This window comes from Perognathus longimembris, chromosome 3 (genome assembly GCF_023159225.1).
Source record: "Perognathus longimembris pacificus isolate PPM17 chromosome 3, ASM2315922v1, whole genome shotgun sequence".
NCBI lineage: Eukaryota > Metazoa > Chordata > Mammalia > Rodentia > Heteromyidae > Perognathus > Perognathus longimembris.
The window spans coordinates 35,974,035-35,988,043 of record NC_063163.1 but is presented as its reverse complement, the minus strand read 5'-3'; positions in this window follow the sequence as shown (position 1 = coordinate 35,988,043).

Genomic DNA, 14,009 nt, shown 5'->3' with positions numbered 1-14,009 from the left:
GTTACATCAAGATTTGTTGAGTTCAGTTCAACTGCTGAACTGAATCTATGCCACATGTTTCAGATGTGTTTGCATAGTTGTTCTTTTAAACCTTAAAATTTTGTGAGCATATATATTAGTTTTAGAAGGGGCATTCAATGTCTTGTCCACACTCTGTATAATACAATACAATAAAATTTCCTCCTTCCATCTTTGCCACTTATTTAGTTTTACCCTTCTCAAAACTGTGAAACAGGTTTATACATGCATATAAAGTACTTCAACCATTTCACCTCATCTACCCTCTGTTCTGGATACATTTAGATTTGCTAAATGAGGATGGCAATAGTCTGTGTTTTATGATCCACCAAGATCATCTCATAAGAAAATGGATCTTGTTTGCCCTACCTTTGAATCTTGCCACCATACTCTGGAAAGAATAGGTTGCTTCAGTTACAGCAACTACTCAATGGATGAACTAGTGGTGCTTTCCATTAGGTCTCAAAAAGATTAATGGTAAACATACAGAATAAATGTAAAATTCTTTAAAGTATTCTTTGTATATAATGTTGGTTGCTACTAGTGTTGTTTTTATTAATTTCTTAAATTGATGAAAATTTCTCAAAGCTGATACTCTGAAAGAAAACAGCATTCAAAATAGTTAAATGTTTAGAAAGAATTTAGCAATAATTCCTCTTTTATCAATATTCAATATGCTATATTTTAAATATGAGGAAATTGATATTTAGAGTAAGTATATTTTAGTATCTTGAGAAAAAAACAATCTGTCTCTTGAACTAAGAAAATCTTGGTATAATCCTGAAATATGACACTTTAAAAATTGAGAAGAACAATGGAAATATAATGTCATTCAGTGTTCCTCTTTTCCCTGTAGGAGGTCACAAAACCTAGGAATAATTTTCTGATCATCCACAAAGTAAAACCTATGAATATCATCTTTAAGATGCTTTCACAATATTTAAAGGAAAAGAACATTCTTATAGTTAAAGAAAAAAATCATCTGAAAAAATATGCCTTCATAAGTCTGGCTGTATTTCCCACAGTTTATTATGACTATTAAATTATACATTTGTCCTATCATATTTTCCATGACTATCTATTCTTCCACAACTTATTGTAAACATATGTGTGTGTTTAATTTTATGTCTTAATTTTCTTGAGTGTGCTCATGTTATATATAACATATGTGAAATAAATCATGTTCTTTCAATTGTTTATATGTGTTTTATGGTATGCCCTCAGCCCTGAACTTACAATGAACTAGAGACAAAGGTTCTCTTCCTCCTCTTTAGCATAAAATGTGTTAAATATGTAGTTTCAAATATTTTTTATCAACTCCACAGATAGAATCACTTGTGGCAGAGTAAAAGTATGGTCATATTTAGTTTTACAAAATGTCTAATTACTTTTTATTATATCCCCACATAGTAATATCTAGGCATTAGAAATATTTCAAAGTTTCCTCTCCAAATTTCCTCAGATACTTATTTATATGGGAACATATTTTGCAGGTGGGAGCATTCCTGAGCATGCTCAATTTAAGATAGTTTTTCAGGAGGGGAAGGTGGAGAACACACTGTTGTATATATTTGGGTCCTAGGTTACGGAACACAAAAATGAAGTTGGGAACTCTTCTCAATATTTTTATCTTACATCATAAAGATAATGTACAGAGATATTGGTGGACGTCTTTTTAGGTTCTTCCCTCCCCCCCCCCAAAGTTTTTAGTTGTACTAAAGGAAAGGACACTTTACAGGTGTTTTTCCCTTAGGCTTCCAAACTCAGTCCCATGTTAACACTACGCTATAAATAAATAAATAGCAGCATAAAAACTCCCATTCCTAAAATAAGGTGCTGTGAAAACATCCCAGATTTTCTTCTGATATCCAGTCTCTCTGTTTCATTTTATTATTAGAATAGACGTCTTCTAGTATTAAAAAGAATTCAGAAATAATAAAAAATAACTGCATTTCCTAAATTAAGGATATTGGCCCGACAATATTAAGTACATTTGTTCTTACTCTTACTGGTATTCATTATATTTTTTTAATGACATTCTTTCTGAGGCAAATATTTCTCTAGTTTTGTCTTGCCTGAATTTTTCTTCAGGGAAAGAGGAAAAGACCAAATGTGTTTTAGTAAAACTTTCTTATTTATTTTCCACATTCTTCTTTCTCTAATTTGTCTTTTTGTTTAGATTCATTGGGAACTATTGCTCATTTCCTCAGGCACCTGAGGGTGCACTTCTTACTTCTTGACTTCTGAACCCCAATGGGTAATGTTTTCTGCACCACACATAGTCTCTCACCTCTGCCTAGCAGGAATGCTCTTTTGTTTTTAAAGGAAAATCTTTTTCTTTTTCTCCTTGGTTACTGTATGTTTCAAAGCAGCTGGCATAAAAAAATGTCTATCTTTGCAGAATACTTTGAACATGATGTTTTGCTCTTTGACCCATTTTATCCATTTGCTACTCCTTTAAACCACCTCTGCCCCAAACGATATGATGCTATAGAGCTCTCAAGATTCAGAATGACATCTCGAGCATCGAAGCCCTGCTTATTTACAATATGCTTAAAGTTTGCTGATACAAAATAAGCAAAGAACTCACACAGAAGAACTTCTCAAAATTTAACATCAGCTTTATCCTACCCTCCCTCCCCGTCTAGATTCGGTAGAGGTCTATTTTTTCCTATTTGGCCACATGTGTCTCTATGAAATACATATCCTGGTTCACTTTCCACCAGTCTTGTGGAAATTGGTGCATCAGATAGTCTCTTCCTGTTGGCCTTACATTTAAAAATTTTTTAAAGAATTTTGAAAAAGACATATGATATTTTAATCACAGTCTTAATAGCATTTTTTAAATGTCCTCTGATTGCATTTTTAAATAAATATATTGGGTGATATGCAAGTATATGTCAATATATTAACTGAAATATGGAAGTTCAAGGGAGAATTGAACTTGTGTAATTACTTAGAAAGGCAAAGGCAAAGTTCAGCAAAATAAACACCAAAAGCTTTGGGGTGAGGTCAAGGGGAAAGGAGTAGAAACATGGAGAGGAGAAGAGGGGAATGCAGTCAAGAATCCAATCTACATTCTACAAAACTAAGAAGAGTAAGGGAAGAGATGACTAGGGGAGAATTTTGAAAGGAGTGACATTGATCAAGACTTTTTGTATTCATCAACTTCCTTGTTAAATGGCAACTCTCTTGTACAACTACTTAAGATAAAATAATAAAAGACAAGAAAGAAATTAGCCATTGTGCTGGGTACCAGTGGCTCAAGCTTGTAATCCTAGCTAGTCAGAAGGCTGATACCTGAGGGCTGTGCTTCAAAATCAGCCTGGGCATGAAAGTCTGTGTGACTTCTATTTCCAAGTAACCAACAAAAACCTTAAAGTGAAGCTGTATTTCAAGTGGTAGAGTTCCAGTCTTGAGCAAGAAATCTCAGGAAAAGCACCGTGGCTATGAATTTAAGCCCTAGGACTGGTACAAAACAAGCAAGAAAGTAAACAGACTAGATGTGACCTAAAAGGGCTATATTTTTTTCTTCCATGTTCTGCTAAAATTCTGCACCAGTAGTGGGGAAGAGTTGCTTCTTGAGAACACTCACGGTATGCAACCCCAAATATTCATATATGCCTTCACATATGCTTCAAAAAAGGTATTGACAGATAGAAAGGGATACTTTAGTTGGGCTTTGGAAGTATGAATAAGAGGAAATAAGATCCCAGGCAGAAGAATCTTGGATCCATTTGAGAGTTCCATATTACATGTAAAACCCCCCAAATGGCATTTGGCTTGTTATATCAGTCTACTACATTTAATATTTACTATATTTACTATATACTATTTACTATATTTAGTGTGATAATTTACTATATTCCCTTTTATTGACTTGGAGTGACAGATGAGGCGGTATGTTCTGAGGGTGAATTTTCACCGAGTCAATTACCATGTGATTGTTTTTAGCTAGGAAACAACATGGACGCAGCATCGTCCCATGGGAGGGAGGGACAGTATGACTTCATTCCTATATTGCCCTTCACCCTCTTTCCTCCAATGGAAACAAGATAACTATAGGTGTGCTGGGAAGTGCTGAATAAAACCTTGATGAATAAAATTATATCAATCACAGTCTTTTGCTGCCTTCAGATAGGCAAACAGATGCAGAGAAGCACACCATATGAGATTTTTGGCATTATTCTCTTATTAATCTCTTCTATTCTCTTTTTCAATTCTTTTTGCTTTCACCTTTGAGGTTTGCAGGCCAGAAGTTGCAAGATCAGCTGCTTTAGAGCAGGTGGGTTGCTGGTGATTTGATGGAACATGTGGTGAATGGGGGTCCATATTTGTAGGATGCTTCGATTTATCTAAAAGAAAGATTGTTGCTGCTTCTACAGCAGCTGCTTCTTTTCCCCTTTAACTGCAGATACTTTGGGAAGACGCAGTAGGGAATAATAACAAATTATTTTATTCTCTTCATCTTGAACAGCAAAATTTTATTGCAAACTAACTCTGCTCCACCTTTTCCCATCCCATCTGGAAAAACAAAATTGATGAAATCAACTGAGTATTTTAATCACATAAGAGATGCCATTTTTAGTCAGTTTCTTCACTCTAGTATCATCATTTACTTCCACTGCAAATATAGCTTTAATATTGGTGGTTACAGTAAAATTAAAGAGGAGGGATTAAGCAAATCCATATTTCAAAAGCTAGTGCTAGTTTTATTCCAGAATTGGGTTAGGATTTGTGAAACCTTCTGCATCTCTCTCATGTCATCCTTTTAAGTACAAGGTCATCATAGAAATGTCAGCTTTAGTTTTTCTTCCATTCTTTTTCTACTAGAGGGATATAAGACAGTGTCAGCTTGAAGACGAATTACTGTAGAGAAAATTATAGTGATTTTTAGGGCCTAATATTCATACTACAAGATATCAAGATCCTAAAGCCATTTGCTTTCACTGATATGACATCAAGAGGACCTATTGTAAAAGGCCAGGCTAGTAGTTTTGCTTCTACAAAATAAGAGCTTCTCAAGAAAAAAAATTTATATTTTTGTTGTTCTGTTTTTTACTAGTCAGATATTGTTTTAGTTTGTGTCAGTCAGTCCTGGGAATTGAACTCAGGGTCTGGCAATTTTGCTCAAGACTAGTGCTCTACCATATTGAGTTCCAGCTTTACTGCTAGATGTTGTTGATAAAAGTTTACTGAATACAGAATGAGTAGATATTTTTGCCCTAGCCCGGACTCTATTTTCTGTAGGACCTTAAAATCTGTTTAATATTCATCAATTTTACACAAGGTCATTATTATGTCTCACCTACATTACCTCTCTAACTTTATGACACCTTCAATTTTGACCTCAGAGCATTGCCTAAATTTCTGTTCCTTTTTACTATATTGCAAATGTTACTTTTAAAAAAAATATAAACAATTTCCCATTACCAGTTTTCAACTATGTAATCGAAGCATACTGAACAAATTTAATGGATAGTTGCTATGACATATTTTACCTAACATTAACATTCCAAATAGCATAACATATGTTATAGTCAGTGATAAAATTGAAGTGTTTGTCCATTTGTATCAGTACACAAAATATGATGTATTTTGTATTTAGTATGAATTTAGTTTTAATAGGTAACAACAATTGAATATAGCATGTCAAGTCATTCAAAACATGGTTCCTGATATACCTGGGAAAACACATAGAACATCTACTCGGAAGCATGGAATTCCATTGTGTATATATATATATATATATATATATATATATATATATATATATACACACACATACATATATATATATATATATCACACTTTCTTGATTCATTCATCTACTGAGGGGCATCTGGTTTTTAGCTATGGTAAATAATACTGCAATGAACATAGTTGTGCTTATGGCCTTGTTTGTGATCCTTTGGGTAAAAGCCAGAAGTAGAATTGCTGGGTCATAGGGGGAGCTCTATGTTTAGTCATTTGAGGATCCTCCATACTGCTTTCCAGAGTGGTTGAACAAGTTTACACTCGCAACAACAGTGTAGCAGCATTCCCTTTGGCCACATTCCTGCCAGCATCTGATGTTATTAGTTTTCTTGACAATGGCCATTCTAGCTGAGGTTAGGTGGAATCTTAATGCCCATTCATAAGGAAATGGAAAGACCTGGAAAAAAAATCATATTAAATGAAGTGAGCCAGACCCAAAGCAACATAGATTCTGTGGTTTTCCTCATTAGTAATAATTAGTAAATGTCTAGGATAATGGTAGCAGACGATCTAAGCAATATGTTATGAAGGCAAGAGTTTTATTATTATAATTGTTATTTTTAATGTACCAAGTGATTTTTTTTCTGTTTAATTTCCAATGGGTTTCCCCTTGTTACTGTATTTTATTTCAGTTCCCTGGGTATTGTATATACATTTATCTGAATTAGGGAAGGGAAGGGGAAAATCAAAATGGTGAGACAAAAAATAAAGGGTGAACCAATGCAGTAGGGATACATATGAGACAATATTTTGGACATTACCTGTACAAATTGGGGGGAATGGGGGGAAGAAAGGTGGGACAGACATGAGGGAGGGGGTAACAAATATGACAAGAAATGTACTCACTACCTTACCTATGTAACTGTAACCTCTCTGTACATCACCTTGACAAGAATTTTTTTTTTTTTAAAAACACATATCTGGGCTGGGGATATAGCCTAGTGGCAAGAGTGCCTGCCTCGGTATACCCGAGGCCCTAGGTTCGATTCCCCAGCACCACATATACAGAAAACGGCCAGAAGCGGCGCTGTGGCTCAAGTGGCAGAGTGCTAGCCTTGAGCGGGAAGAAGCCAGGGACAGTGCTTAGGCCCTGGGTCCAAGGTCCAGGACTGGCCAAAAAAAAAACAACCAAAAAACAAATATCTACTGGGTTAACATTCTTACAGAAGAATGTTTATTAGTTTGTATTTTCCTACTTTAATAGGATGGCCACAATGTTTCTTAAGCTAATGTGGTTTTGTTTTTGTCAAATAACTATGAAAAACCAAAAGCATATTTATATCTTCAAAATTCAATAGAAGCTGCTTTAACTAAATACAAGTCTGAATGCTAGTCAATTGCATATAAAATAAAATGTGTATCACATGTCAAATAGGTATAGCTTCCCCTGAGTGCTGTCTATAATAGATGCAACCCAGCTCCTTTCAGATGTGACCAGGTCTATGTTATCGTATGCCTGTCCTGAATGTTTGCACAATGGTTCTAACACTTGCCATTTGTCTTCAAGTAGTTATATTGTGTGTGTGCGTGTGTGTGTGTGTGTGTGTGTGTGTTTGAGAGAGAGAGATGTCCTCAACAACAACAACAAAAAAAAGAAATTGAAGAAAAAAAGAAATTGAAAGAGGCAATGAAATAAGATCCTGTTGTATATAAACCATTGGCTAATACCTATTAAAAATATTAAAACCAGCTCATTTACTCTCAGCTATTTAACAGGTTGAGATTGAGAAGACAGTGGTATAAAGCCAGCCCAGCCCTGGGCAAATATGTATATATATATGTATATACATATACATATGTATATACATATATATATATATATACATACGTTCCTATCCTCCTAAAAAACTATAACAAAAGTTCTGATTAACATAGACTTCCTTTCCTATAAAAAGCCAAATAAGAGTTCAAGTCCCAGGATTGGAAAACAAAAAGCACAATAAAGGCCCTAGTATGGCTTTTTCCTTGATCTTAATTTCTACCTACTGAACACCCTGAGACTTCTACATATAAACCTGTTGATATGACATGACTACTGTTTCTAAGATGTGTTGATATGATACTTTTGTTTCTTTGAGCATCTGGTCTGTTCACTCTTAAAATCACATTTAACTCTTCAGCGCATAAAATACTTCATGACTTCTGTGTGATTGGATTCATCCTCTAGTGCTTCTACCTAACCCCATGGGATCATGCCTCCAGAATAGGTAATATTTGAAGAACAGTGAGAAATACATGAAGTAGTTCAGAAACTAATCCACAGTTTGGGCCAACTCTGTCAGCTGTGGCTTAGATCAGCCAAACTCCAGTCCAAGAAAAAAATGAATGAAGAAGAAATAACTTATGCCTAAGGTGATGAGGTGGTGGTGGCATACATTTTAGAGTTATTATGGAATAGCAGCTGACTATTTCGATGTACAATATTGTTTAAAGGTGAAAAGGAGGCTGCCAGGTAGAGGTTTTATTCAGGACATCTGGTTTTATTTGGGGAAAATAAAGCTTTATGTAGGTGATAGATTCAATTACCTCCTACACTTGTCATATGATGAGTGACTCGACTATCTTTTACTTACATGTTTGCCTTCTGATTACAGAATTGGGCAAGGGACCCATGCCCACTCAATCCTAATCTACTGTTCACACTTATAACATTTATCAAATTTTCCTCTCCTTGGTTATGTATGCTGTTCACTAGAATCTCACACACCTGGAGAGGAAGTACAGCAAGCGTTCCATACACTTACCATAAAGCTTGGCACACATTAGACCTCAAAACTATTTGCTGAATTGAGTGAGTATCTCCATTCAGTCCAATTCAAATAATATGAGACTTTGAACAAGATATTTTACTTTCATTGCTCCAATATCTCTTTAAAAATTAAATGAGAGATTTGGCCTAAATTATCCCTAAGACACTGTTCTTATATTTTCAAGTGCTCAAATTAAAACAATCACTTGTTTAATCATGAGCTTTACATGAATTTATGTAAATTTTATAAAGGATTATATATCTGGTCCTTTCCAAAGGAAAAAGATAAAATGAAAATAGAATCTCACACCTAAGGTTAATGGCTATTTTACTTAGCTGCACTTGTGTGTGTGTTTGTGTGTGTGTATGTATGTATGTACTATACAAATAAACCTCTAGCTTTTTTTACTCTTGCATTCATGTTAAATCTTTGTGTGACTAAAATTTTATTCTAAAATATTGTTGTATGTTATATTTCACTTAAGGACACATGATCCAATTTTAAGCAGATATCCAAGTTCATTCTGTTTCAATTTTTAAAAACTTTCAGCTTTCAAATTAAAGAACTTTCTACTAAGTATAGTATTAATTGACCCCATTAGTTTTGGTTTTTAGTATTCTTCACTTCAATTTTTATTTGTTGACTATTTCACTTAAAACAATTATTTAAGTCATTCAAATTACTAGTGTGATCAATATTATAAACACTGAAGTCAAAGCTAAGCAAGAAAGAGATAGGGTTCCTATCTTAAAGTAATTTCTACAAATTTTAGTCTAAACTATAGATTTAAACAGGAAAACTGAGCTTTACCTGCTTATGAATGGATTATTATTTCACCATTCCTTCAATTTCACAAAACATTTACCAGGCCTTTATCTACCAATTCAACTAAATGCAACCTTTTTCTAAAAATCTGAAGGCTCTCATGAACAAGTATTAAATTCTTACTCCCAAGACCTCACCACAAAGCCATTAAGTCCTGTGGTCAGAGACCTCTCAAAGCAATTTATCTTATCAAGCCAGGGCACTTGAAATTTTCATTTAGGAAAGTATGTTTAGAATAAGTGATCACCTTATCTACTGTTTTTATCCAAGAACACTGGGTACTTTTCTTACTTTACCAGTATATAAGTGGAGAACTCATTCAGATTGCTTCCACAAGGTGAATTTAAGTCATTATTTGGAGAAGGACTGCCTACATCTGTAAAAGGACAACTTTCTGAAAACTTTTCCTATTATTTCCATATCTTAGGAGCTGGGCAAGCACTACATTGCACTACTTCGCATTTCTCTTTCAAACTATAGTTACCTTGAAATACAAGATTCCCTCCCCCCTCTCATATGGCTTTCTTGGCTTGCTTCCTTTCAAAATGTATTTTACTATTTAAAGGTAAGGTCTGGTATGTAGATATTTATTGCAAGTATTCTAGAGATACTTGAAAATTTTCAGTTCAGGTAAAATAATACCCACCTGTAAATGTGCCTATGAGGTAGAAAGCATAGAGACTGGAAAAGTGCCTCATCAATTTCTCAGCCCTTCTAGAAGCTGAAGTTTTACTTGACCTGCCTGTGTGCTGGGTGGCACACAATAAAGGATTTTTCTCTACAGACATATTTTTTAGTAAAAATTCTACCACAACTTTTCTTGCATCTCTTTTGTCTGATCTATTCCTGGCAATCACTATATCAGATCAATCAGAGGCAGTTCAACTTACCTCACATAAGCCAGGAGAGCGCCTTAACAGGTGAGGCTCAGCAAAGAATGGCAGAGAAGGTCATCTAGCATCTATTCTTTTGTTTCTTGTACCAAGGCTTGAGTTCAGGAACTCATGCTTGCTCAGCTTCCTTGCTCAGGACTGGCCTTCTAATCTTTAAGGATGAACTGAAGGTAGAGTTGGTTAGGTTTCTTGACTTTAGCTCACTTTGAACTGTAAACTTTCAGATTGCATATTCTGAGTTGCTAAGATTACACTAAGTACAATTCAATCATTAGATTTCATTGTCCAAATGTGACTATCATTGTCCAATGCAGCACCTGGTTCTCGTAACCTGAAGTTCCCTTGTTTTCTTCATACTATGTTGTGTTATCCATAAAATCTTATTTGTTTAAATATGTAACTGTGTATTTGGTGATGATCTCTGTTTTCTACAATGTAAACTCTTTAAGTGCAACGACATTTTCTAATGTATTTGCTATGGTAATCCTACATCTTAAGAGTAGAGGAAAAAATATTCAAACTGAATAGGAAGGTATCAAAAACTGTTTGGTAATGGAATGGCCATGTATGCATGCATGTGCTAGAGAGGTTGAGATGGGAGAATGGGAATTTCAGGGTCAGCCTAAGCTACATAATACATTCAAGGCTTGTTTTACTATATAGTGAGAACATGATCAGCATAAATAAATGAAATAAATCAATAAAACTTAGTTCCATTAAAGAGGAATAATGAGTAAAGTGGCAATAATTCCTGATTCAGTAAAAGAATGAGTATGTGAAACAAATTTCTTTCATTCCAACTTTGGATCTACATAGTAAGAAATTCAGGGCTACCTTTTCACTCAAATTACTATAATGCAAGGTGTTTGGTTCATTTCATAATAATGAAATACTAGAACTATATGGAACCAGAGACTTCATTTCCATGAGACAAAAATATGCCTTAAGATACCACTAACTCTAACAGAAAAGCCATACAAACAAGCAAGTGGGGTGGTAACTTCATAGTGGTTAATGAACTCAAGCCCTTGCTTTTCATTCACATTGTAGTGAGGACATAAAATTTTATGACCACCCTGAAAATCAGTCTTTCATATTCCTATATAAATAAATAAATAAACAGATAAGTAAGTAAATAAATATGTCTATTTTATGAGCTAGTAATTCAGAACCGAGATATTTGCCTTAAAAAGAGTGTTTATGGCTGTTTTCTTTATGAGTCCAAACTAGCAAGAAACGAGATGCTATCAATAAAAGAAAAGCAAACAAAGGTATACTTAGGCATTGGAATACTACTCATCCACAAAAGAAAATAAAGTTTGGAAATGTTCAACAAAATAAACATATTATCAAAAGTGAAAGATGAATGATAGGAATCATATGCACAGAATATATTTGGTTCTTTTTGCATGAAATCCTTGAGCCGGAGAATGGCTGGCAGGATCATGAGAGCTTTTGTAGAACAGCATGTAAAAGATGCTTTTAAAAAAAAAAGTCAGATTGAAAAATACAGGTTTTGAAGACCCAAGAATTTCTATTCTGATTACTCATTGCTATTAAATAGTACAAAACGAGCCATAGACAGTGGGTGCTGGTGGCTCAAATATAAAATCCTAGTTACTCATGAACTGACATCTAAAAATCAAGGTTCATAGGCAGTCCAGGCAGACAAATTTCCAAGATTTGTAGTCTATTAACATAAAAACCCCAAAAGTGAATGTGCTTGAGTCAAAAAGTTGAGTGAGAGCTTGTGGCCCTGATTTCAACCTCTCTCCCCCACATACACCCCCTCGCCCACCCACACCCCCCAGAATAAAAAAACAGCCATCGACATTGTTCACAAACATATACCTGAGTTTGGGTGAAACTGTATTTAAATAAATTTCTAGAATTCAAGATTTGCTCTACCAGAGGTCGATTACTTTATGCTAGAATGCTAATATGTCTGGTACACTGAGGTCTGTAACATAGTTTAAAATATATTTAAAGACAATGTTGGAGAGCTAGAGGCATGCCTAGTAAGGCCAAAGTGCAGCGATCAAACCTCAATACTTCCTTTAAAAAAAAAAAAAAAGGACAAAGGGTCAACCAATGAAACAGCAAGACACCATGTTGGAAGTGAATTTACAACTTGGGGGAAAGGCAGGGGGATCCCAGTGGGGACGGAAAGTGGGAGAAAAATGAGGAGGAGGTAACAATATTGGACAGGAAATTTACTCATTACCTTACTTATGTAACTGTAAAATTGCCTTTACAATTAAATTAAATTAAATGCTTAAAATGGGATTGGACAATGCATTAATAGAGATATGACAGGAGGGTAACCATAAAATAATTCCAAAAAAAGTTAATGGAAGAACCTAAGTAGAAGGAGAAATAATATTCACTTTAAAATTATTTCAGTTTTTCCGTATATACTAATTTTCATTAAAATATTAGATAGATAGTTTGGGACTTGAAGTTGATAGGAAAGAAATGACAGCAGACAGGACTGCGATGTTTGCAGCAAGCAGACTCTTACCAGAGGCCAACTATTGTTGCAGATGGTTCCAGTTGAACCACTCCAAGCCTCTGTCTCATTTTCTACACTTAGCTTTAACAATAGAAACACAAGTATATTGGTTGAATTATTATTTAGTATATTTTCATCTGGGCAAAGTAACAGATTTGATTGTATCTTCGGTTCCTTCCATGTTTGCATTGACTTTTGTAATTATTTTGAATGTACATCAGATTGCAGAACTCTACCATCATTTGAAATGTTTCAGCAACTTATATGAGGCACTAATATGAATGTTAAAAGTACTGTATTGTTTAAGTTAGTGAATTAAATTTTGTATTAATAAATAAATGATAATATCCAGAAGTAGATCCCTTGAAAACTATAGAAATTATTAAGTCAGATTGGTTAGAAAGTCACTGTCAAATACAGTGCTAGAATTACAACCTATTTTTCTCAATGCTTTTTTCCTCCAAATTTAAAATGTGTAAATAAATGTACATATGCTTTCTAAAGTTTAAAGTTTGGATCTAATAGTAGTTACTTTGAAAGACTGTTCCATTCAAAGTGACATATTTTTTTCTGTGCTGAAATGTAAGTGTTCTGATTACTAGTTGAAGTACAAGTTGTTAAAACACCCCTCATAATTTATCTAGTTCAAGTGCCAGTGAAATTGTGGCAGATGATGAATAAATATCAAGCACTTTCTTTGTTAGCAGCTGTGTCCTTACTGCGTTTCAAGCTGTGTAGAAGAAAAAGAGACAATTGAGACATGACGCCCACAAGTACTTATTATATTATTCTTGGATTGAACTAATGATAACCAAAAAGATTTCTGTTTTTATCAGGCACCCAGGGTGCACAATAAAATATTCATTTACCTTCAACTGTATAGAAAACTGTTTCTTCCAATACTTTGTTTATTATATATGATTGTTATAATGTGGTTGCCAGTACATTAAGCACCAATGCAATTATTACCTTCTTTGTATACAGCCATCTAAATTAAATACCATTAAGTAAAATGCTCTCATAAATACTGTATATCTTTTTAGAGCTATTATCTACATTTCCTCCAAATCCCGTTCTTTATTGTTCCAGTGGAAATAGTGTTTTGTTCTTACAATTATGTGGATGAACTCAAAGCTTCTTCCAGAGGGAAAAGACCCTTATGGCTTCCACTTCATTGGAACAAAGAGAATTTCTTTGACATCCCACTCTGAGAACCACGCCGGTTACATGTGGGTCACTTTTCCTTAGGCATCT